The sequence below is a fragment of the Monodon monoceros genome, unplaced genomic scaffold (genome assembly GCF_005190385.1).
Source record: "Monodon monoceros isolate NGI ecotype Baffin Bay Population unplaced genomic scaffold, NGI_Narwhal_1 Super_Scaffold_15, whole genome shotgun sequence".
NCBI classification, from domain to species: Eukaryota; Metazoa; Chordata; class Mammalia; order Artiodactyla; family Monodontidae; genus Monodon; species Monodon monoceros.
Genome location: NW_021703771.1, coordinates 71,708,336 through 71,735,408, shown reverse-complemented (window position 1 = coordinate 71,735,408; position 27,073 = coordinate 71,708,336). Strand labels below are relative to the sequence as shown.

The following is a 27,073-nucleotide window of genomic DNA, read 5'->3' as shown; positions in this document are numbered from 1 at the left end:
TCTCCCATTCTGAGGGTTGTCTTTTCGTCTTGTTTATGGTTTCCTTTGCTGTGCAAAAGCTTCTAAGTTTCATTAGGTCCCATTTGTTTATTTTTGTTTTTATTTGCATTACTCTAGGAGGTGGATCAAAAAAGATCTTGCTGTGATTTATGTCAAAGAGTGTTCTTCCTATGTTTTCCTCTAAGAGTATTATAGTGTCCGGTCTTAACATTTAGGTCTCTAATCCATTTGGAGTTTATTTGTGTGTATGGTGTTAGGGAGTGTTCTAATTTCATTCTTTTACATGTAGCTGTCCAGTTTTCCCAGCACCACTTATTGAAGAGACTGTCTTTTCTCCATTGTATATCCTTGCCTCCTTTGTCATAGATTAGTTGACCATAGGTGCGTGAGTTTAGCTCTGGGCTTTCTATCTTGTTCCATTGATCTATGTTTCTGTTTTTGTGCCAGTACCACATTGTCTTGGTTACTGTAGCTCTGTAGTATAGTCCGAAGTCAGGGAGTCTGATTCCTCCAGCTCCGTTTTTTTCCCTTAAGACTGCTTTGGCTATTCGGGGTCTTTTGTGTCTCCATACAAATTTTAAGATTTTTTTGTTCTAGTTCCGTAAAAAATGCCATTGGTAATTTGATAGGGATTGCACTGAATCTGTAGATTGCTCTCGGTAGTATAGTCATTTTCACAATATTGATTTTTCCAATCCAAGAACATGCCAATTGCCTCTTAAAATTTTTGTTCTGTGCAGAATTGAGTTTAGTTCTGTGATTAAAATTGACATATCATTATGACACAAGTGGCCCTGAGGTGTGGACCTTTGTTTTCATTAGAAATCTGAGTCTAAATTTTATGGTAGAGGTGATGACTGAGGGAGATAGAGAGTCCATGCATTGTCAGGAGATGGTTAAAGGAGTCTCCAAAATTAATTCTATTCTACTATATCTTGGGGGAAAAAATTGCCCATGGCCCCATCAAGAGTGAATTTTAGAGCATATTTCAGATATTTTCAAAACTGTTGAGAACCAGGATTTTCAGGTCCTGCAAGGTTTTTTTTTTACTTGGCCTTAGCTCTGACTCTACCTCTCATTTTTTTCTTGTCCTTACCTCCCCGCCCCCACTTAGCCAAGCACCAGACATTCCCAGAGTGAGGTCAAGGGTCATGCCAGACCCTACCTGCCGTGCAGAAACTTCACTGGCAGAAGTAAAATATGGATATTCCAGTATGGATATTCAGTATAAATACACACACAGACACACAATTAAATTCAAACTTACAAACCTCTTGAATCAATTAAAAATTCTGCTAAGTTTGTTAGTTTTTTTGGTTAAGATGTTTCAGAAGGACTACAATGCAGAATGCACACAGAACGAAGTAATTCTTACTGAATTTGGTTTTGCTTTAAAACTAAATTTAGGACCTTTTAATTACCTTAAGTGGTTCTCATTTTACAGCAAACATGACTAAGCAACTCTTTTCTCTTTTTGTATGTCTCTGATAAATGGAGGGGCATTTAGATAATTTAAATCAGTGTGTAGTTAGTTGCTTAATTTCATTCTCCCTCTCTTGTCTGTAAGCACCAAGTGGGTAAGAATTGATTCTTGTTCCTCCTCGTATCATCAATGGCTGGTACATAGTACACACATGATACATATTTGTAAAAGATGTGGATGGATATTTGGATGGATGGAAGAATAAAAGGAAGGAAAGAGAAGGAACAGAGGTGGGAGTAGGGTGGGTGGGAGCCTGCATGAAAGCTTCCTCTCTTTCTCTGGCAGACCAGAGAGAACAGCAGGTTGACTCTGCAGCGTGGTGACTTATAGCACCTAGAAGAGCTTGGATTTTGGTGTCAGACAGACTGGGTTTCAATCTTTGCTCTGCCCCTGCCTGTGGCTAATTACTTAACGTCTCAGACTCTCAGTTTCCTCATCTATAAACTGGAGAGAATACCACCTGCATCAGAGCTTTGTTGTAAATACTAAATAATAGACTCTCCACAAAAGCTCTCAGCTTGGTGCCAGGCTCAGAGTCCTGAATAATGAGACCCTAACTAAATGCTCGTTTTCCAAGGGGCACTGACTTCATGGAGTTTGAGGCATACAAGCCTGTAAGGTCTGGATGATGTGCAGAAGGACTGAAGGATGAGAAGCTAAATGCCAAGTTCTCCAATTTTCCTTGTCTACAGTCTGGCTCAGAGATTTAATATTTTCTTGTCTTCAGCCATCTCTTGAAGGACAATCCTATCTACTGATCTAAGGTTCAACACCACATTTTAATTATCTTCTGTACAGTTGGATGCTCTACTTTATACTTTTTAAAATACTATTTTATGCTCAAGTGTAACATATTCGACAACACCAAGTGAAGAATCTCAAACTAGTGTCTCCTCTCCAGTCTCCTCTCTGTTAATTTTACTTTCATTCTCTCAAACTCCAGGCTCAAAGCCTCAGAGTCAGCGATCCTTGACACATCTAGAAGAGTGGTCAAACCACGGCCTCTTGGGTCAGTAGGCTTGAGCCGAAATCTGAACCTGGACACTTACGTGCTGTTGGATGGATGAGCTTGCGGTTTACATCCATCAAAACCCGCTTTTCCTATTGATTTCTCCTTTCCTATTAATAAGTGCCTCTTCTCCCCACCAATTATTAAAGCTTGAAACCTTAAACTCATCCCTGGCAACATACAAATTCAATAGCTCCTATTCTTCTTCCTTCATATGATCTCTCATACTCATTTATCTTCCTATATCTGCCACCACAACTCATATCCAGGTCATACAGGTTAAGAGCATGGACTTTGGTGTCCAACAGAACTGGGTCTGAGTGAACACTCTGTCACTTGTTTTTTTTTTTGAATCCCTTATTCATATTTTAAATTATTTATTTATTTATTTTCTGGCCGCACAGCACGCCTTGCAGGATCTTAGTTCCTGGACCAGGGATTGAACCCGGCCCACAGCAGTGAAAGCTCCGAATCCTAAATGCTAGACCACCAAGGAACTCCCTGTACTCTGTCACTTTTTAACTGTGTGCTGCTGGACCATTTACTAAACCCCCCTAAGCCTCTTTCTTCATCCAGCAAAAGGGATAATAATAGTAGCCATCTCATATGGTTGGGGGGATTAATTGAGATAATGTCCAGTGACAATGCCTAGTTTCTCACTGCTATCCATACCCACATATCACAGAGTTATATTATCCTCTATCCAATGTTGAAACTCTGTCTACAACATTACTGATGGATAGGTCATCTGGCTTTGGCTTGAATCTTTTCAGGGATGGGTGGATCAGCATGGGAGATCTCTTTATGACTAAGCTTAGTTGTTATAAGGTTCATCCTTATATTGAACTGAGGTTCCCCTTGCATCATTTTCACCTTCTGGAGTAATAAAGTATTCACGGAATCATTTTCCACATTACAACAGCCTTGTGGGTCTATGAAATCACCTCTTATGCTCCACTTTTATACTTCACCTTGCAGATTTAAACATCACAAATTGCTGGAAGTTTTTTCTTGAATGTCCTCTGGTCCACTCGACTTTATCAATATCTTTCTTAAAATATTTTGTCCTAAGCTGATCATGTAAATGCAATGGACCCAGAATAGGCAAAACAGTCTCCAAAAAGACGAACAAAGTTGGAGAAGTCACACTTCCCAATTTTGAAACTTAGGACAAAGCCACAATAAACAAAATCATAAAACTCCTAGAAGAAAACATTGAAGTAAATCTTTATGATCCTGGGTTAGGCAATGGTTTCTTAGATAGGACACCAAAAGCAAAAGCAACAACTACAACAACCAAAAAATAAGTTAGACTTTACGAAATTAAAAACTTTTGTATTGCAAACAATGCCAACAGGAAAGTGAGAAGACAACCCACAGAATAGAAGAAAATATTTTCAAATCATATATCTGATATGACTCGTGTTCAGATTATATAAAAGACTCAAAACTTAATAATAAGAAGATAAATAACCCAATTAAAAATGGGCAAAAGATTCAAGTGGACCTTTTTCTAAAGAAGACACACAAGTGGGGACTTCCTTGATGGTGCAGTGGTTAAGACTCCACGCTCCCAATGCAGGGGGCCGGGGTGCGATCCCCGGTCAGGGAACTAGATCCCACATGCATGCTGCAACTAAGAATTCGCATGGCACAACTACGGAGCCCATGTGCCACAACTAAGACCTGGCGCGACCAAATAAATAAATAAATATTAAAACATAAAGAAGACATACAAGTAGACAATGAGCACATGGAAAGATGCACATCATTTGTCATTAGGGAAATGCAAGTAAAGACCACAGAGAGATACTACTTCCCACCCACTAGGATTGCTATAATCAAGAAGACAACAATAACAGGATGTGGGAAAACCAAAAACCTCATACACTGCTGGTGGGAATGTAAAATGGTGCAGCAAATTTGGAAAACTGTTTGACAGTTCCTCGAAATGTTGAACATAGAGTTACCACATGACCTAACTATTCAACTCCCTAGGTATATACCCAAAAGAAATGAAACATATGTTGGCACAAAAACTTGAACGTGGCTCATTATGCAGAAGAGCCAAAAGCTGAAAACAACCCAAATGTCCATCAACTGATAAATGGATAAATACGTACGGCACATCCATACAACAGGATATTACTCAACAGTAAAAGGAATGAAATATTGATGTGCGGTATAAAATGGATGAACTTCCAAACATTGTTCTAAACGAAAGAATCTAATCACAGAAGACCACATATTCTATAATTCCATTTTTATGAAATGTTCAGAATAGGGAAATCTCTAGTGATGGAAAGTAGATTAGTGTTTGCTGAGGACTCTGGGGATGGTGTTGGTGGCTGAGGGGGAACAGAGAATGACTGCTAATGGTTAGAGGGTCTCTTTTAGGGCTGATAAAAATGTCCTAAAATTGATTATGGTGACGGTTGCACAACTTTGTGAAAAAATATATGTATATAACCACTGAATTATACACTTGAAATGAGTGAATTATAAAGCTGTTTTTAAGAAATGTGTGTACAAATTTAGCATTATACTCTGCTTTGATCTGACCAATATTTCTTCGCTGGGATTCTTTGTTATTTTTGAGGCCTATACTTTATTTTTACATTTACAGCACTATATTTTAATTGTATTGTCACAAGCTATATGTCCCTAAGGACAGGAATCATTTTTATTCATTGTTATAGTTCCATATCCTTGGATAATATTTTGTGCAGAGTGTTTAATTAAAACATGTTTATTGAATGGATAAATTTTAGGCTAAATGAATGTAGTTTGCATTTGCTTTAGGGTAAATACCTTGCAGGTAATCAACTAATCCTGCTCAAGTCTCTTTTCATGTGGATTGCTGTTAAGCCAGGGCAATTCCATCTTGTGCTTGGGCAATACATTATTTTTTAATCAAACTGAAGAGCTTTACACTTATTTGGTAAATTTTCTCTTCTTAGATAACATCAGTCATTCTAGCCAGTTAAGACTTTCTTGGATCATTTCTCTGTTTCTAGTGTAGTCTCTATTTCTACCTGCTCTGCATTGCAAACAAATCTGAATAGGCACACTTATTATTAAAGACTTACAAGTTTATTATTAAAGACTTATAAGGCTTTCTCCAAGATGTTGATAAAAACATTGAAGAGCAGAGAGCTGAGGCCAAAGACTAGTGGAACATCAAAAACCACCTGAAGATAGATTAGTGAATGGCTCTAGCTAACTTGACTATAATCTAGTCCAGTGGCTAGAACTTCCTTGCGAGTGTTTTTCCACCCACCTTCCTAAATCCACCTGACAAGCTCAGATCCAGTGCCATCTCTTTCATGGACCATTCCCTGATCATTGCAGCCAGAATCTCTCTCTCCTTCTATTTAATTTGTTATAATATTTGTTTGTACTCCTGTTGAGAGATTGACCTCATACTACCTTGAATTATAATTGTTCATGTACGTGTCTCGTGTCTCAGTAGCTGTTCTAGACCATAAGAAACTAAAAAAAGAGGATTGGTGATACCTTTGATACTTTTGCCTCTTAGAATTTGTGTGCTTAATAAGTTTTATAAGTAACAGAAAAATAAAATATTCAGTGCTGTTAGAACGACTATTAAATGTCCATACCTTCAGGGGTTAGATATCTGAAAAACTATGTCAAATATTTAAAATAAATTGAAACAGTCCATATCAAAAACCCTGCTAGAGTAGGTACCTCTCCCCAGTCTTCTTCAATTATTCATGACATAATTTGCAAAAGCATCACACATTATGTTTAAAGTTTAAAGAATGCATCATCGTAGAGTTTTCAAACTGGTCCATACTAGCTTGAAATTTAATTTTTCTTGCACTTGTATTTTCTTTGTTTTGTTTCTGTCAGTCTTGGTCCAATGCTTGGCTAACTGCTCTGCCATTTTATGTTGATGTGGTGCTTACAGGTGTGTTTTTGTAGCTGTGTTCTTCCATTCCTCAGTTCTACTGGAGTGTAGCCTGATTAAACCTCTTCTCTCTGCACCGTGTCACAAAATCACCTTAACAAAAGGGTGAACAATAACTGTTGTGGTATTCTCCCATTACAGGGGATGAACACACTGAACATGTGTATAAAAAGTGGAGGACTTTACATTTTTGCAATATAAAAATAATTTCTAAATCATGATTTCCATACCGTGGCTGGAGAGGGATTACAATCTCCTCCTTGAAATTTTCATCACTTACTCAAAAAAAATTTCTTGAGTGCCTACCATGCGCTGATTACCCTGTTCCAGATGTTGGATACACAGCTGTGAACAAGACAAATACAGTCTGCACTCTCAAGGAACTTACATTCCAGCGGAGGCGAGAGACCAAAAACAACTTTGTACATAAAATCTTTTCTGACAGGTATTAAGAAAATAAAACAACATGATGTCTGAATTCTAGGTTGCTCATTTTAAAGGCTAGAGTCCCTGCGACGCCAATGAACATTTCTGAATTAATAATTCACACTTCATAGATCTATACTTATGCCAATATATGTTCAGTATGGCTATTTCTCAACAGCCAGCTGACACGTCAGATCACTGCCCACCCGAAGCTTCCATACTCAATAATCCAAAATTCTGTTGAGTTTACACTGTTCCCGTGGAATTTAGAGGCTAATCTGAATCCTCTATACCAATCAGAATAATCCTATTCTCTCTGATTGTGATTGTTTTAGGCAGAGGCGTATGACTCAATCTTTGTTAATGAAACTAGAGGTCTGATGTGAGGCTTCTGAGAAGGATTTCCTGGCTCGTAAGAAAAAGGAAGACACAGGAAGAAGAGGTGGTCTTCTCTACCCCTGGAAATCTGGTGATGCTCTGGATGAGAAGCCTGTACCTGTGACAATCATCTTGCAACTCCAAAGACGTCAGCTAGGGTACAAAACCTACATGCCGAAGAAGGCACAGAAGAAAGAAGGAAAGAAGGGATCTTTTTTTAAATTTTTTATTTATTTATTTATTTTTTGGCCACACCTCACGGCTTGTGTGGGATCGAACCTGACCAGGGATCGAACCTGGGCCCATGGCAGTGAATGCACCGAGTCTTAACCACTGGAGCACCAGGGAATTCCCAAGAAGTGATCTTCTTGATGACAGAGTTGAGCCATGGAACTGTCCAACCCTGGAGTCACCCCACTTTGAGTCCTCTAGTTACGTGAGATAATGCCTTTTCTGTTTCAGCAGCCTAAAGCATTTTAACAGATAAAAGTAGATACAAATGCACATACATAGTGAGCAGTCTGGCTGGCTGATTAAATGTTTGTGTAGGCATAAGTTATCTCCCCTCTCCATTTATGACTGTAACATTTATTTTTACCTCAGGCAAAAGCAACGGTAGAATTAGAAAATTTCAGGGTTGAAAATGAACATCTGAATTTACTACAATTAAAAAATCAATTCAATATGTAGTGGTATTACAGTAGAATAAAATAGATGCTTACAGATTTGTTAACTGCTGAAGACATAATAAGACATCAAATAAACCAATTTTTCTTTAAGTTCCTTAAGAAAAAAAATCTGATGTGGAGTCCAGTCTTTCATTTTATCACTGGAATAAATAGAAAACAGCCATTGCAATCAATCGCCTGTTTGTTCCCCCAGAGAGCTCGCCCGCAAGCATATATTACGTATGGTGATGAGAGCGGAAACTGGGCTCCTTTTCATACTGTCTTTTCTTCTAAACTACAGTTTCTCCTTTTAAATAAAATGAAAGCAAAAATGCTAAACTACTGCTGTCAGAAAATAGCTTTCTCTAAAAGTGAAATGCCAATTGTCTTGCAAGTATTTTCTGTTTCTCATTTGCAATTTTCTACTGGTCACTTTGATGTAGTCAAAGCTTCTGAATATTTATAAAGATTTGTTTGTTTTGTTTTGTTTTTTTGGAGAAAGACAAGAAAGGCAGTAACAAACTTACTGGGTCGTTATTTAGCAATTCAACCTTTATTTCAAAGGACAAATGGTAAGGAATTATACTTATAAAAAACCTCAATATATAGTCTTTATAAAGTTACTTTTGTAAGTGTAACTCTATCCATAACCTTTGGTATAGTGCAGTTTGGAACACAGTTATAACTAACATCTGAGGCATGGTGGGTAGAGGGAGTAGATGGTATAGTGATGAAAATAGCCTCTCGTGCTTAAAACAATCACAGGTCTTCTTTCCACCAAGAACCAGTGACACCTCCTGCTGGAATCATCTTCCAGTTTATTCTTTCTATCTTACAAACCTGCAACAAGCAACCATAATACATATTTCTTCCTGCTTGCTTCCCTTAATCACCAACCTTCAGTGGCCCTTGGGAAGATAAAAAGCATCCTCCTTCCTTCCATCCATCTGTTTGGTAGAAAGAGGGAAGTTGTGGAGGAAATATGGGTCATCTATACACATGTCCAGCTTTTTAAAAGGAATCAGTTTCAGTATCCTCAACTTCCATGTATATATTTTTTTTTTAAATTTTTTTTCTGAAGATGACTTACATGAGAGGGAGCTTGGTTCATTATTGTTTAGAAAAGATTCTAGTAAAATCGTTCCTATCAGTTTAGAAAGAAGAAAAGCATACCCATCACCTGTGCCAACTCTTACTCTAGTGCACTGCCCAGGGGTGCAAACATTTTTGGACAGTTAAACAAAAGTATAAATAGAAATGACAGTTTGAGGAAGCCTCTTTTACTGATTTGTCAAGACAACTTAAACACATCCGGCTTATTATCTTTCCCCATCTATACACAATTCTGTAAAACATTGGTGCTGGTAAAGTGATATTTTCGATCATGTAGGGATGGATGATCTCAATTCCAGACAGCCAAAGCAGTATAGCCTACTGAAGTTGATCATTTTAAATGCAACTAGAGTGCTTTTTGGGAGTCTACCAAAAATTTGGTGATATATTTGATAAATCCACACATCAACACTTTATGTAATTTCTTTTAGATTTGTCATGCTTTATTATATAAGGTAGGTAAAGTCTTTTCTAAAAATCAAATCATGAGATACTTTTTGCAATTACAGTCGATCCTCATCTCATTTCAAATTTTCTACCTCCTAATAACAAAGATAAACTTACTTAAAGTTATAATACAATTTTCAATATCAAATTTAAACTGTGTGAGTTACATGAACAAACATTTTCTTTAGTAGGTAGAGAAGCAAAATCGGTTAAAGACCAGTAGTTGATGGATTCTTACGGTCTCCATCATGCGGTCACTTCTTTCTCTCATCAGCGGAACCCCCTGTGTTTGAACTCAATTCTTCTTTTTTTTTTTTTTTTGCTGTACGCGGGCCTCTCACTGCTGTGACCTCTCCCGTTTTGGAGCACAGGCTCCGGACGCGCAGGCTCAGCGGCCACGGCTCACGGGCCCAGCCTCTCCGCCGCATGTGGGATCTTCCCGGACCGGGGCACAAACCTGCGTCCCCTGCATCGGCAGGCGGACTCTCAACCACTGCGCCACCAGGGAAGCCCTGAACTCAATTCTTACTCATGAGTGACAAGGACCAGAACTACATCTTTCCGGACAAGAGGGGCCTTTCTTTCTAGCATAATCAGAAATGTTAAATTTTTTGTTTGCACAGCATTTTGAGACTGAAGGCACTGTTCCAAGAATGTTATCAATATTAACTTGTATAATCCTACTTTCAGTGCTCAGGGGGTCACTATTATGCCTTCATTTCACACTTGGGGAAACTGTGGCAGCTAGTCAGTAGCAGAACTAGCATTCAAATCTAGTCCACCCGGCTCTCTCAGGCTGTGCTCTCAGTCACCGCTACAGCTGCCCCTCCAGAAACATTTTCAAGTCTTGGGTCTTTTTAGGAAGTTCTCAGGATCATCCCCTTCTTGCGTTGGCCACACCTAGAATATGTCCACTGTTTGAGAACGATGATGAAAACAACAGCATCCAGTTACCTCTCATCTGAGAATCCGTTTCCATGCAAAGTGTTATTTCCTCATTATATAGATAAGGAAAGGAGGAACAAAGGGTCAGTTAAGTGAAAAAGAGAACAAGTTGAGAATTTTATAGAAGTCCCCAGCCCTGTGATCTAATCATAAGAAAAGTTTCCATTCTCAGGAGTCGCTAGGGAAACAGATTTGAAGAGAGAGAATGAATATCACTGGCGGGAACATAGGGAGAGAAACCTGAAATGCAAAGCTCTGTGCCTGCAATGAGGTCATGGAAGCAAAATGATTTCATATATTCATTCAACTTCCTGTGTGGGGAGTAATGTATAATCATGTGCATAGTCATAGGCATAATGCTGTGGCTATTAGCTTGGTAAAGCAGCTGTGGGCTGAGCAAGGTGAGGGCCCTCGGTGTCTCTTCCCAAGGCGCGTGGCCCCATTTTCCTTTCCAGCTGAGGAGCCTGACTTGAGACAAGTCACACCGGCTCTGTGCAGGCACACTCCCTACCTAAGCAATCGCTTGAGTCACTTGCCTGATTCTCAGGTTTTAATGTAGGCGTGGATGAAAATGTATGGAATAGTTTCACGTTGCTAGGCTATTAAAGACAGTGATATTGATTGTGTCTGGGGGGAAAAAATCCTAATCGTTGATTTATCTGCACAAATTCACTACTCCTAAGCTACCTTAGAGTCCCTTCAGCCTGGGAATTCATTTGATATTGTGGTCTACTGATGCAGTGGAGGTAGACAAAATCTAGGTGTCCCACAAAAATAAGAACAATCGTAGGTTGGGAGGGGGGAAAAATCACAAAGCTCAACTTGTTTTGAATTTAAGACGAGGGAAAATAAAACTTTAAAAAGTAAAAGGGAATTCCCTGGCGGTCCAGTGGTTTGGACTCTGCACTTTCACTGCCGAGAGCCAGGGTTCGATCCCTGGTCAGGGAGCTAAGATCCCACAAACTGCACGGTGCGCCACCCCCCCCACAAAAAAATAAAGTAACATAAAAAGTTTTTTTTTAAAAAGGGAAAAGATTCATATTTTTCAGTTTCATTTTGTGGGTAGTGAAGATGTAAAGAAAGAGGCTGGGGAAATGTATACAGAAAAGAAGGAAGGCTAGTGCCGAGGGTGAGGCTTAGAGACCAGCGGGCAGAGGAGACTATAGAACAGGGAGAGATGGGGGGAAAGGCTCAGTCATTGCAAAGTGTTATAATGGACTTGAACTTCTGTAACTACATTCTGTTCGCCACTGTTGTCACTGCCCTTTGAAATTCTGATTAGCCAATTAATCACTGTTCTCAGCCCCCATAGCTCACCAAAGGGAAAATTATGCTCCTGGTGTAGCCAAAGCAATATCACCCCATGTCTAGATGAGCTCAAATAAAACCAGTCTCAGAGTTTCCCTCCTCCTGCCTTAAGTTGCCACAGTAAATTCTAGGGCACCCAGGTCATTTTCAGATAAAAACGCTGCCTACAAGTCAGACTTTTAATATGTACCCTAAAACTTTTAAATACAGAGAACTCCTCTCTACAGACTGGATTTTTAGTTTGACTCTGTTCCCTTTCAAATCTATTCGCTAACCTGTATACAGCTATGCAGAAGATATCTGTGCAGATAGGGGACATAAATTCAGTACTAAGCAAGCTCTGTTGAAGCTTTGTCATGTTAATACCAGCCACAAATGAAAGTAAAATTTTATTTTTAGACTTAACCTCATAAATTGCCCAAAAGCAGTTTCTTTATTTCCAGCTGATTTATTTGAAGAAAATAGGCTCAGATTTATTGGGTCTGTTAATAAAAATAAATTAAATGACCTCTTGTAGTTTTGCTGCTATTTATTGATCTCTTTCAAATTTAATAAGCAATTCCATCTTCAGTAAGGCGTGTTGAATGAAATGGACTGTGAATGCAAAGACGGAATGAACATTTAGAAAGCATTTTCAAGTCCCAGAAGTAGCTTTAATAAATGAGAATAAATTAAATTCACATCACTGGAGAAAAAAAGATGGATTTTGTCTTAATGGTGAACTACACAGAAACACTTTATTGGATGTAGGATCTATTGGACCTTTTTAAGAAGCCAGCTCATAGAATGGATTGCTGCAGCTCTGATGAGTGAAAGGTCCATCATAATCTGTCTTGTAACCATACCTTCTGAGACTTTGAGAAATTACTTCTAACATCATTAGGGTAATTCACTCCTGTCTTCCCCATCCAACCCGTGAAACTGCTACGACCACCACTACTGGTAGCAGTAGCGATGATGATGACAACATGACTTCAGAATGAGAAGAATTATGGGGTGCTTTCCCAGAATTAGATGACGTGACCTTCATATTACCAAACCCACATGTACGTTTCAGTACATTTCCTACTTCACCTTTGTTATGGTTGCCACTATCAACCATCCCTTTCTTCTTGAAACTACTTTGGCTGACCCAATACCACGCCTCATTCTGTACTATTTCTCTGCAAAGCTCTGTCTTCTTCTAGGTCTTCCTTTTAGGATCTCTTGACTTAGCCAACTTTCTAACCTGTAACTTTAAGCTAAGCCTTAATTAATGAGGCTTCCCAGGGCTTTGCCCTGGATCTTTCCTTGGTTTATCCTTTTTCTAGGCAACCTCCTTTACACCCTTGGCATCAACTAACTCCTATATGTTGATTTCTCTCTCTCCCTTTTTCATAACTCACCACTCAGTCCTCATCTCAAACTCAGTATGATTAAACCTGACTTGGTATTTTCCCTCTAAATACATTTCTACCTCTGTATTCCCCAGTGATACCATGATCTACCCAACTCTTAATGGGACTCCTGGGAATTCCCTGGCGGTCTAGCAGTTAGGACTCCATACTTCCACTATAGGGGCCATGGGTTCGATTCCTGGTCAGGGAACTAAGAAGATCCCACGTGCAGTGTGGCTCAGCCAAAAAAAAATGGGAGTCCTCCTCTGACCTACACAACACAGGAACTGTATTCTCAATTCTTTCAACAATAGCACATATCTAGAACCATTCTAGATGCTTAGGAGGGAAGTGAATTAACTACACACAGTAGGTGCCTCTGGACATCAGAGCTTGATTCTCTCCAAGAATCCAGGCTTAGAAAGGTTGCATCTAATCTGAAACCCAGCAGCCACCAGAGATGGCTCCATCTCCTTCATTTCCTCCATGCAGTTGTCATCTTTACCCAATTTTTCACCCTGACTATACACACAGGGAGGCTTACGTGTGGATTTGCTGACTAAAGCTGTCTACTTCTTATCTTCCTGATAGAAATCCTCTTCCCTCCTGTATACAGAAAGCTTCATCCTGACTTAAATCCCTGCCTCCATCTTTGCCTTCCCTGGTTTCTCCTCCCCCTTCACCCCAGGTCACTTCTAAGAGACAAATTTGGTCATACGCTTCTGCTCAAACCCTTCAATGACTCCTCCTGGCTTTCAGATTAAAGTTTAAACTCTAGCATGATCAAATGTATTGTCAACCCTGTCTATGTCTTCACATTTCCCACCAACCCCACCTCCCCAAACCCAGGCTGTAGTCAAAACCAACTCTCCCCAGGTAGAATTAGGTTTCTCCAATGGCTTCTGCAGCGCCCTGCACAAATCACATTCTATTGCCATCATTCACTCATTTAACAAAATTCACAGAGTGCCAACCATATGCACCAGGAAGGCAGTTATGAGCAAAACAAAGTCTTCGCTCTCATGGAATCCAATTCTACATGGACAAACAGTAAACACATGAACAAATTAATAAAACAGAGTAATGGGATAATAAGGGACTTGGAAGTTCTTTCATTAGGGAAGTTGGGGTAGGTCTCTCTGGGAGGATAACATACGAACTAAGAAATAAGCAACAAGCAAAAAGAGGCAACAAGAAAAAACCTGCTATAGACAGAATAGCAAGTTCACAGGCCCCTGAGATTGGAACAAGTTGTTTGAGAGATGGAAAGAAGCCAGGGCAGGCTTGAGAAGTCACTGAAGTAGAGGATGAGAGGGAGAGATCCAGGAGAGGGGCTGGAGAGTCAATGGGGGCCCGGTTACGGGTTTAGATTTTATTTTAATTGCAGTGGAAAGCCATTGGAGGGTTTTAAGCAGGGCAGAAAGGTCTTATGGCAGCTGGTGGGGAACAGACCATAAGCAGGCCAAGAGCAGAGGCATAGTCCAGATTAAAAGTCATGGTGCCTTAAACTGGGGTTTTAGCAGGGAAGATTGCAGCATGTGTCATATTTGCAATATAATTTGGATGTAATGCCAATGGAAGGTGCTGATGGATTGTGCATAGTGGGTGGGTGTTGACTCTTTTTCTAGCCTATAAGCTCTTTAAGGGAAAGGCCTGTTTCTTCACATCTGTATTTTTAATTCCATCATGGTGCCTGGCACCTAGAACGTCACTAAGGCTGGTTTATGAATGAAACAAGCTAAGAGGAAATTACATTGTAGCTGGGGGTTGTCAGTGCAGGCTTTATGGTAAAGGTGAGAATGGACCTGTAACTTAAAAGATGGGTAAAATGTCAACTGGTAGAAATGGAAATAGAGGGAAGGTGAGCTCCTAACATTTCTGGATCCTGGGACAAGAATACAAGTGGAACCCACATACCTCCTGTCTTAATATTTTTAAGTCTTAAGTCAAACAAACAGACTGTTAAAATGTGCTCTACCTGTTTTAAAGTTATAAGTGAAGCTAAATAAAATACACTCTATCCTTTACCTTGACAAATACGCTTTATAATCACTAGGCTCTGGAACTTGGCAGTGGAATGGGAGAGCCAGCCCCCGGCCCCTGGATGAGGCATGCCCCCTGCCCATCCTACCCCAGGTCCGTCATATGCACACATGTAAACACCCAGGCCTGCAAGTCTAAGCTCAGTCCACTTACCACTCCTCCCCGCTCCCCCTCCCCGCCACTGCGCAGGCCATGAAAGCTGCCATCGGGTCATCGGAGCAGGGAATTCTGGGTCTCAGGTGTTCAGCACATGGACTACAGGGCAGGACTTGGGCTCAGGGAGAGCACATCCCCTTGGGCCTGCCAATGTGTCACCGAACAAGGAGAAATAAGGCCAGAGCAAGGCCCCCTAGAGTGTGAGGCCGGAGTAAAGGCCCTGCTTACCTGGATCTGAGGGCAGTGCTGGTTGAGGGGGTAAACAGGGGGAACCATGAGGCATATTAAGGGGATGGGGAAAGACTAGTTTGTCTGGAGCAGATAACTCATGCAGCCGAGTAGAGATTAAATCCTAGAGGGATAAGAATTTGTGGGTAAAGAACTTTGATCCCATGGGCAATGGAGGGTTCTGAACTCTTAAGCAGAGGAAGACATGATCAGACATTTGTGTGCAGGGAGAATGAGGAAATGGGAGAGAGATGAGCAGAGTGACTTGACTGCAGAGTTTAGGGTACGAAGTAATGAGAACTGAAAGCAGAGAGAAAGGAGTTCGTGTAACACCTAAGAAGAAGAGACAACCAATTAGATGCAGGGGGCAAGGGAGATGGAGGAATTGGGCCGAAGATGATTTTGCAAGAAGAAATGTGGCCGGCTGCATTATTCCTAGTGCTATGCACTGAACGTCCGTGCCCCCTCCTAATTCATATCTTGGAGCCCTAATGTGATGGTATTTGGAGGTGAGGCCTTTGGGAAATAATTAAGTCATGAGGTTGGAGCCCTTAGGATGCGATTAGTGTCCTTATAAGAAAAGGAACAGAGCTCTTTGTCATGTGAGGATACAACGAAAAGACAGCTATTTAAAAGCACCTTGATCTTCATTTCCCAGCCTCCAGAACCATGAGAAGTAACAGTCTGTTGTTTAAGCCACCCTGTCTACGGTATTTTTGTTATAGCAGCCCGAGCTGGCCAAGACACTTACATAAGGCTCCTCTTTCTGAGAAGTCAGGACCTGGCGTGGGTATGCTTTGATCACTGTTTCTGCAACCAGTGCCAAGCCTGACTTCTCAGGACTCCTATGAACCTGGGTTCTCTCTCAAGGTCTTTTCAAGTAAGCCCCCTCTGCACCTCAGCACCTCTATCCACTATCAGGCTGAGTACGGGAATGCAATTTTAGCTGTGAGTTCTAAGTTATGTTTATTTGGGGGTGGGAGGGGGATGTTTCAGAGATTATGAAAATGTAGGCGTCTTTTAGGAAAGGATAAACAAGTCAGTCCCGAGGCAGGCACCCAGGTCATGGTCAGATAAGGTTAAATAAGAGATGACAGGGTGACGTGGACTCCAAAGTATCTGGGTTTGACCCTGCCTCTTACCAGCCACATGACCTAGAAAGTCTGGCCCGGAACTTCTTCCAAAGTACTGTAGCATGAGGGTTTTCTGTCCTGACTTGGGTGCTAGGAGTAGGGGGGTGGGGGCGGGGGCGGGGGTGGGGGAGTTGTCCCTCCAGGGTGCCAGCCCCAGCCCTCCTTCTGCTACGCCAAAGAGGCGAGGACAAAGGCCAGGGAGCTTTGGCTGCAAAAGTCAGATGCATCAGGGCTGCAGTGTTGTGATAGAACCAACAAATTAAAGGTCTTTCCCACTAAAGAAATTTATGCCATTTGATAGAAAAATATCAGTTTTCTATTTTACATATTGGAACAGAAAATAACTTGTGGCCAAAACCTCCATAATTTTCCTTGTGATGTTATTTTTTTCGTGTGGGCTCTTATTGTGACCATCAGTGGTGATGCGCTAACTAGTTGTTTGTCACTAGTTCTCTTCTTGTCCTCTTCCCACCGTTGCTTGGCATCTGAGTTTGTTTTTCATTTCTATCAGTGGCACACAATTTCAAGCAGCTGTTTTCAGAAGTGCTTGACTTTTAAGCAGAGTATGCAGTGCTCTCTTGATGGTGCCACCGCCGCACTCAGCCCCAGATCTGGTTTGCAAATGAAGATGCTGGTGCACTAGTCGGCTTGATTTTGGACTGATTTCCGCGGGGCTGTTATTGCTTGGACCTACCCTGGAAGCCTGTCAGCATTTTGAACCTGCCCACGCTATTTTCAGGGTTGGGGGGGGAGACACAGGCCCAGCACAGACTGTAGGGCTGGGAAGCACACGCTTTAGAGTAGGGCAACCTGCGTTTGAACCCTGCCTTCACTGCATGCTGGCTGTGTGATCACAGACAACGCTTGCAAGTTTCTTGTCTGTAAAATGGGGGTAAGAATGGACCAGCACCTCATAGGCTGACAAGCGATAAAGTGTGTAAACCATTTCGGTTCAGTGACTAACATGGAGTAAGCACTCAGTTCATCCCAAAAGAGTGGTATTATTTCTGTCTAGATTTTAAAAATCCTTACAAGAGTCCTACGGGGTAGGTTGCTATTAATATTATTATCACTGGTTGTGGATAAAAAAGCTGAGGCACAGAGTGGTTAAGTAACTTGCCCAAGGTGGCACAGCCAGTAAGTGGCAGAGCAGTCTGGCTCCAGCGTCTCTCTGGGTCGCTGTTTGGTGCTCAGTGGGGCTGGGTGGTACATAACAAGCAGTGCATACTCTATTTCAGGCACCAGGAGTAAGCACTTCACAGCACAGGATTTTATTTAACTCCCTAACCTAACTCCCTTGCTACGTTCTGGGGGATGCTATGACTAGCTTTGTGATAGAGATGAGGGAAATCAGAGGGTCAAATGAGGTCAGGGAGGACTATGCTGCTGAGAGGGGCTGGCCCCCCAGTCTCTTTCTCTGCACGCCGCTGGGCATGGATCCTTCAGAGCTGACGGACCTGAGCGGTCATCTCATATAAATGTCCCCAGGATGCCAAGGGGGCTCCTGGAGACCCATGGGTTGGAGCCCACGTGCCCTGACTCCAGCCCATTGTTTTATGTTTTTGTTCATGGTATTATGATAACAATATCAACAGCCACTGTAAGTAATTCAATATACTTCATGTTTTCTTTTCCTCCGGCCACAAGTCTTCTAATAATAAAAAGTTTCTAAAATGAATAAGTATTAAAAACCTAATTTGCACAAGCACGAGGAAGTCCAGAAGGCCAAGTAAACAAGAAATCTGGGCACTTTTCTTTAGAAAATAAAAGTAGTAGGGGAAAAAAAAAAAAGCTAAAATGTGGTAAAAGTAGATGTGAGAAAGGAATACTGCAAAATTCCTTCATGTTATCCATATTCTGGAAAATTACTGTCCACAGTTACATATTAGAAGATAATTCTGGTTATAGTTCTGCCAGGAAAAAGGTGGGTTTTTTTTTCTGAATTAGGTATTCTTTTTGCTAATTCTGCCCACTATATACGTACCATAAATAAATTTTAGTGCTGTGGAAAAGTACAGGCATGCTCTGTGAGTTGATTCTAACTGATTTTACATTTGAACCTTACATCTGGGGATACAGTAAAACTATGCCATAAGTCATCATCAGTAATAGGACATTAAAATGTCGCTTTCCATGATACCTCGTACACAGCTGTTTATTACTAAGAATCTCATTTTTAAATGTTTTAACCTATTACAAGTTTCCTTGTTACCAGCCAAAAGGAAAGGCAGCCCGGCAGAGTCTCTCTAAATGTCCTAAAGACAGCCTCTCTCCTCTCCAGAGCGCACCTCCAAATCCCAAGAAACACACAGCATTAGTTTTTGCCAAGTACGTTATGGAGGACCTATTTTCCATTAAGTTAAGCCAGTTAGTCTTATACACTTTCCCTTTTTTAGAACCTCTGCTTTTGTTTGATACACATTTGGAAATTTTATTGATTTCCCAAGAAGCTAAGTTCTGCACAATTTAGCAGAACCAGGAAAGGTATCGACTGAGTTTCCCACCGATTTTCAAATGGGATCATTTTCTTTCAAACACTCACTGGATTTCGGTTGGAATGAGACAGGTGGTTTTAGGCTCAAAGCTATTCAAGGCTGACAGAATAATAAAGCAAGGCCAGCAGCCTTTCTCACAGACACCCTGTGCAAGTGCTGGCAGAACCCTGCAGGCTCTGCCCTCTACCTCTGCAGAGACAGGTGACAGGTGATCCCCACACTGACTTCAGATGAACCTGGCACCTCCGGGGTCCGGGCTCCTGGGGACCCAGGGTGACTGATACAGGCCCACCTACCTCCCTAGAATGTTTTGCTTTGGAACACATCTGAGTCCATTCACCTGTGCTGACCAAGGGCCACGACTGGGATGGACAAGGTGCCAGGGTGCGGGCAGGTGGGATGGGTCCAGGCATTCTCTCGGTCTTGCCCATTCAGCTCAGTTCAGCAGAAACACACTGAGTCCCTGCCAGGCTGCCATATAGCACACAAAAAACTATTTGTCACGGAGGCTTGCAATCTCCCTCTCACGCAAAGCACTTTGGTAATATGAAATTAGTCTCCCTCCTCTCATCCAAGCACTAAGTCTCTGATAACTTAGAGCTGGGCGAAAGACCAAATAAATATACATCTTGGCACATCTGGGGACCCAGTTGTATTTAAGTCCAAATAACGCCAGAGAGGGTTCTTGTAGGAGAACAGAGTTGGGAAATCATTATTATCCTGTGCGATAACATTAGCTGACATGTGTTGAAAAAGACAGTGTGCTAAGTACTTTACATGCATTATCTCAATTAATCCCTAAAACATCTCTAGAGGGAAATACCACTTTTAATACAATTTTTACAGAAAATGAGGCATAGAAGTAACTGTCGACAGTCATTTAGCTGATAAGTGATGGATCTGAAACCCAAACCCGGGTTGGATTAACTCCAGAGTCTAAGAATGTAACCGTTTTTGCTCATCTGCATTTATCATTTAATCTTGTCTATTAACATGTGGGAAATGGGGAGCATACACGTGTTCTCCTCCTCTGAACACGTCTTTTTTTAACTTCACATCAAAATGCATGCACCGTCAGTTTCTACCAATTACCAAACGCACAAATCAGAAACACAGCTCAGCCCAGTGTCATGAGCCATGGTTACTCTCGTTAGAGAAAAACCCGCTCACATATATTGCACTCGGTGTGGAGTGACAGAACTGTCATAAAGGTAATCATGTAAAAAACAAAATCTGCCACTATCCAGTTCCTGAACTTCTGGGGAGCTGTTTTCTGTGCCAGCTAGTGATGAGCACCCTTCTTCTATCCATCATTCCCAGTTTTATACTGTTGGGACTAGGATATCATCACTATCAAATCAGAGATGTACATGACTAGGAAACATTTAGTTTTAGGCTTACAGTCCTAGTAAATCAAAAGAGCAAGACGGAAAATAAACTATAAAGTTACGATGTCAGCTGGAGATTCTTTGTAGTTGGGCCTTGACAGTGGTTTGCAAGTTTTAGTACTGCAGACGGTGGAAAGCAATCTGCCCAGGAGAACCGAAGTCTCCAAGCGTACACAGACCAAAGATAATTACAAGATCCTTGAACTGAAAGTCACCTCTATTGCAATCCCTGCTTTCAGGACCACTTTGTTGTTTATATGAGCAGAGAAGGCAAAGCCTTTAACAATACCTGTACGGGTAATTTACTTGAGAAGTCAGAGGACTCAACCCCACCCAGTCTTTCCTCTTAACACCCTAACACACACACACACACACACACACACACACACACACACACACACACACACTTTGGCCAGAGAATTCTAGGCTTCTACAGAAATTACATCTTAACTGAGTCACTGAATTAATTAACTGAATTAATTCAGTTAATTAATTAACTGAATTAATATAATTCAGTTATAATATAACTGAATTATATTAATTAAAACGATCTTCACTCTTTAAAGTTGAATTTTCCTATAACTTTTTTCATGGAAACTTTACTAATCCTCTAAAAACTGGGAACAGAGATTCTTAATCTGGGGTTCGTGGATACGCTCCCCTGAAACAAGATGAAGTATTTACTCGGTGGAGTTGCATGTGCAGTATCCCGCGGAGAAAGTTCATAGCTTTCATCAGCTTCTCAAAGGAACCTGAGACCCCTTAAAGCCCCAAAACTACTGTCCTAGATACAGGTCCTCTAGTGTAGCTGAAGGACATGAGAGTTAAAAAAGATCCTATTTCACTCTTACTCAGCACTTTCCAGAAGTTCATGCTGACAGGAGGTTCTAGCCCAGCAGTTGCTTCTTTTTTATAAAAACCAAAACAATTGTCGGAGGTGTCAGCGTCAGGGACAGGTTTTAGCAGGAGAAGGTGACAGTATCTCTGAGTCCCCTCCCCAGGAGCCACTGCTGGCCACCCTACAGTCCCTGTCAGCACATTGCACGGCGCGAGCCTGTGCACAGAGCTGGGTTTCAATGCGTGGGGTTCAATCCTCGATCTGTTACTTTCTATTGGTTGCATGACCTTGGTCAAATACATGCTTCCCTATCCTATTTTTTTCATCCATAAAATGGGGAAAATAATAATATCCTCTCAAGAGTTATGTAAGGATTAAATGAGATAATGTGGAAGTAGTGCATGACACACAGTCACCTATCTGAAACCCTTGGAAACAGATGTGTTTTGGAATTCAGGTTTTTAAGAAATGTAATATATTGCTATCCTCTACATTATTTAATACCACCAGCATAACCCATAATAAATGGATATTTCTACAGCAAAACTATGAATATTCACATTAAGAGGGATGAACCAAGATTACAGACAGCCTTATGTCAATTCAGGACAGGTTTTGCCACCCCAAAATGTCAGTTTTCAGAGCATTTTGGATTTGGGGATTGAGAATAAGCAACTGTCAGCCTGTTTGGAAGAATCCTACTTTCTTCAGTTCCCAAGGCCCTAATTCTTGTCATTGCTGAGTCACCAACCTTGGCTTGTCCTCATACTTCTATTCTCTGTGCATTGGCGCTGGGCCTGTGGCTGAGCTGGTACCCAGTGTATTTCTCTTACCATAATGCTCATTTGAACCGTGTTCCGCTTGACCCGTGGCTCCCCTCTCCTACTATGGTTCTGAGTGAAGAAGACTCCTCTCTTCTCTTGGCTTTGTCTCAACCTCTCCCAGTTCCCGAGGCAATCTCTCTCCCACAGCTCCCCTGTTCCAAGGGCTGTCCGCCTCCTGTTCAATATATTCTCGGAAACTCTCAAAGTTACTCCCAGTGACGTTGGCAGGTACGCTGGCGAGAAGAACACTCTTCTCCTGGAGACAGACGAGACATTCCTCGGTTTCATTCAGGTATGCCTGAGAGCTGCTTGAGAGGAATGACGTGGCAAATCCTCCCGGACGGCACTCTGAGCCTCTCTCCCCCATTCCAGAGTGTCCCAAGAGAACGAAGATGGGCTCCAACATCAACAGAACAGCCGAGGGTGACACTTCTAAGGGCTCAGTGACAGTTAGTGGCAGGTAGCAGCTGCCGAAGGCTACCCTCATGATACTACCTGGCCGTGGAATCACACGGTTTAGTATTGGTGGTGCAAAGGGGACGATCAGACATATGGGGGTTTGATTTCTCCTTCTTTCACATGCTGTGTGACCTTGGGTAAGTTACTCTAAATTCTCTGGGCCTCAGCTATAAAATGGGGATAACATTACCCACTTGACTAGGGCTGTAATTAGGAGTATGTCAGCTAACCTATATATAAATGCCCCAATAATTATCCAGTCCCTTCCTTAAGTGCCCTTCCCTAGACTTTCCCTCACTAGTCCGGGAGACCCCTGAAGGGCAGGAACAGATCTTCTCCTTGTATTTATTTCTAGCGTGGGTTCTGGCCCATAGCAAGCAAGCCTGTAATAAAGTAGTGAATAAATGAATGCAATTGTTTTTGCAGTTGGTAGCACACCTTTAGTTCCTGCTAAATCAGATATCCACAATTTGAGAAGAGGAAACTAGGGTGAGAATGCCTGAGCCAGAGCTTCCTGGTCCAAATAACCATGTTTCCCTCTGATGTGGATAACAGAGGTAGACTGCACAAGCTCTTCCACTCAATAATAATGTTTTGTTTTTAAAATGGAACTTTTAATTTTATAGACAGAGTATTACATCCTAGTAACTAGAATGAAAAGTCTTTCTTCTACTCAACTGTCTCATTTAATTCTTATTACAACTTATTTGGTAGGTAACATTGTTGTTTCCATCTTATAGCTACAGAAACAGAGATCTGTGTTCATAACTGATGCTTATCATTCGTATTAATATAACCCTAACCAGTGTATTCTTCCTTTTTCTTCCAGGTTTACTGAGCTATAATTGACATACAGCACTGTGTAAGTTTAAGGTGTACAGCATAATGATTTGATTTACATATCATGAAATGATTACCACAATAAGTGTAGTGAATATCATCTCACATAGATATAAAATTAAAGAAATAGAAAAAGTTTTTTTCCTTGCAATGAGAACTCTTAGGATTTACTCTCAACTTTCATATATAACACACAGCAATGTTAATTGTATTTATCATGTTGTACATTAAATTATATCCCTAGTACTTATGCATCCTGTAATTGGAAGTTTGTACCTTTTGACTACCTTCATCCGATTTCCCCTCCCTCCAAAGTGTTGCATTTTTAAAAGATGTCTCAATTTAGAGTAAGACTTGAAGATCTACTACAGCTCAATACCTCTTTCACTAATCCTCAACTCTTATTAATTAACTTAATTCTAGCATTCTCCTGGGTTCAAGCAGGTGATAACGGCCAGACTAATTCTAAGCTATTTTGTAGACCCCAAGATTCATTTAGGGCTTTCACTGGTGTCGGAAATTAAGACACCTTGGATTCAAGCAGCTTTGCCTATAGTTACTCTCCTGTTTTCTTGGACTAGAGAAGAAACTAAATGATTCCAATTTATCCATATAGAAATCAATGATGCTGTTTTTGCAGCATTTTTAATTAGCCTCAGTTCCTTACCCGTGAAGGGGACACCAACAGTATTTGCCATGCTTATGCGACACACCTGTGGAAACACCAGGGCTTTGCCAGCTGTGAAAAACTGCAGCTTCTAGATGTAACCTTATTGCGATAGGCTGCCAAAGGTCCTTTCCAGTGCTAATTTTCCATAATTCCAAGATTCTCTAGTCCAGCAGTAAACAAGGTTTTTACTTACAATCTACATTTTTCTTTCTGTCTGATCCTTATTTTTGCTGTGTCTGAAAGAAACTTTGGGGGAAAAAATGCAGTGCGCGTGTGTGTTTCTTTTTTCTTATAGTACAATAGTTCCTCCCTTACCCAAGGTTACACTTTCTGAGGTTTCAGTTACCTCTGGTCAACTGCAGTCTGAAAGTGTGAAATGGAAAACTCCAGAAATAAACAATTCTTAAATTTTAAATTGTGTGCTGTTGTGAGTAAAGTGAGGAAATCTCGAGGCTTCCAGCTCTGTCCTGCCCTGGATGGGAAGCAACACTTTGTCCAGCATATCTCACCCCCATTAGTCACTTAGCAGCCGGCTCGGTTATCAAATCGACTGTTGTGGTATTGGGGTGCTTGTGTTTGATTAACCCTTACCTTACTTGATGGCCCCAAAGTGCAAGAGTAGTGATGTCGGCAATTTGGATATGCCATAGAGTAACTATAAAATGCTTCCTTTAAGTGAAAGGGTGAAAGTTCTTGATTTAATAAAAAAGGAAGGAAATCATAAGATAACGCTAAGATCTACGGTAAGAACAAATCTTCTATTTGTGAACTTGTGAAGAAGAAAAAAGAAATTTGTGCTAGTTTTGCTGTTGCAATCTGCCAAAGTTACAGCCACAGTGTGTGGTAAGTGCTTAGTTAAGATGGAAAAGGCATTAAATTTGTATAAGATAATTTGAGAGAGAAACCACATTTATGTAACTTTTATTACAGTATGTTGTTATAATTGTTGTATTTTATTATTATTGTTGTTAATCTCTTACTGTGCCCAATTTATAAGTTAAACTTCATCATAGGAATGTATGTATAGGGAAAATACATGGTATATAAGGTTGTGCCTTGATATCTGTGAGGGACTGCTTCCAGGACCCTGGTGGATACCAAATTCCGTGGATGTTCATCTCTTATACAAAATGTTGTAGCATTTGCATATAACCTATGCACATTCTCCCTATACTTTAAATCATCTCTAGATTACTTATAATACCTAATACAATGTAAACGCTATGTAAATAGTTGTGAATACAACCTAAATATTTTGCAAAACCCTCTGGTGGGATGCAAATTCAAGTCTTGCCTTTTGAAACGTCCTAGAATTTTTTTTCCAAATATTTTAAACTTGTGGTTGGTGAAATCCACGGATGTGGAATCTGAGGCTACAGAGGGTCAACTGTATAGGGTTTGGTACTATCCGTGATTTCAAGGCATCAACTAGGGGTCTTAGAACGTACTTCCCATGAATAAGAAGGGACTACCGTACACTTTTTTTTTTTTTTTGCCTATAATAGAGTAAAACAAAAGGCAGTCTCCATGAGAAAGCACTGTGACTAGAATCCAGGTAATAGAGGAGAAAGACCAGAGAGAAAAGGGAGCTGAAGTTAGAGGAGACTGGAAGGGCCCATTTTTGAAGAACGAGGGAGACACACTGGTTGGAAAGCACTTCCGCCGCTCTGATAGGTAATACAATGCATTTCTCCTCCAGAAGACATTGACAGTGTAGGTAAAACATGTTGCTCTGGAGGTTTGGAGGTAAGATGCTCGATATAGCTGACAACGGGTGAGGACCATGTGGGGGAATGAAGATGTATAAATTCCTCACACTCAGCCTACGTGATGTGGCGCTCCTTCCAGGATTCCAGACCATGTGTACGCTTAATTTAGCCTGGCCCTGCACACTGCTCCCCACGCAAAGGAAAATCTCTCTTAATTTCTCTTGTCTGGCCATTCCCTTTTTCTTTCTGTCAACAGAACCTTAAACTATGCCTAGATAGAGGCACACGGTCACACAGGTGAGCCTACTTCATCTCTTCCGACGATGAGAGGCAGCTGTACATGATGTGAGATACAGAAACAGCCTTTGGTTAATATTTCAGTCACAGGAGAGGAATTTGGCTACAAGATGAAGGCGTATTAAGAAATAGCTCCCAGACAAATGGACTTTCTGAGTTCATCTCGAAGCATCCAACATCAGATTCACACTGCGTCAAAATTCAGATGATTTATACAGTCTCATTAGGTTCTATTAGTATTAATGGGAAATATGCATGTATATCGATATGTGCATTAGTGCAGGCGGATTTCCCAAAGGATTTTTGCTTTGGGGCAAAAGCTGCTATTATGTGCACCTTCTCCACAATGGAAATAGAATTATATCCGCTAAATAAGTGCAGTTGGTCCAACGAAGTGACCACTAAGCCTGGGGCTTGAAGCCAGCTCAAGCTGGAGTTTCTAGGTTTAGCAGGTTAGTGACAAACTGTTTTTGTTTGTTTGTTTGTTTTTTGGCTGCACTGCGAGGCTTGCAGGATTTTAGTTCCCCAACCAGGGATCGAACCCAGGCCCCCTGCAGTGGAAGTGAGGATTCCTAACTACTGGACTGCCAGGGAAGTCCCAATGACAAACTGTTAAGCAGACTGTTTATTCTGAACCTGAACCTTTGACTCCAACTGACAATTGCTCTAAAAGGACAAAGAGGAGGAAATAAAATGATATTAATACAGTTTAGATCTAGGGTATTGTTAGCTTTGCAAAACTGAAAAGCAGGGGGAATTAACATTTGATACCTCGTTTTCTCCATTCTGTCCCCGCTCACCACACACCCATAAAGCTCCCAGCAGCACAGAGAGTTCTCTGTTCTGTTCCTGCTTCCTTCTGCCATACCTCCTCCCAGAGCCTTCTTTCACACTATGGTGTGAACACCT

General features: G+C 41.1%; 1 pseudogene; it reads right to left on the bottom strand.

Annotated features, from left to right (window-relative positions):
• The window catches only part of LOC114895914, a 67,698-nt pseudogene extending 45,022 nt beyond the window's left edge, over positions 1-22,676 (bottom strand).
• Between the last annotated feature and the right edge of the window lie 4,397 nt (positions 22,677-27,073).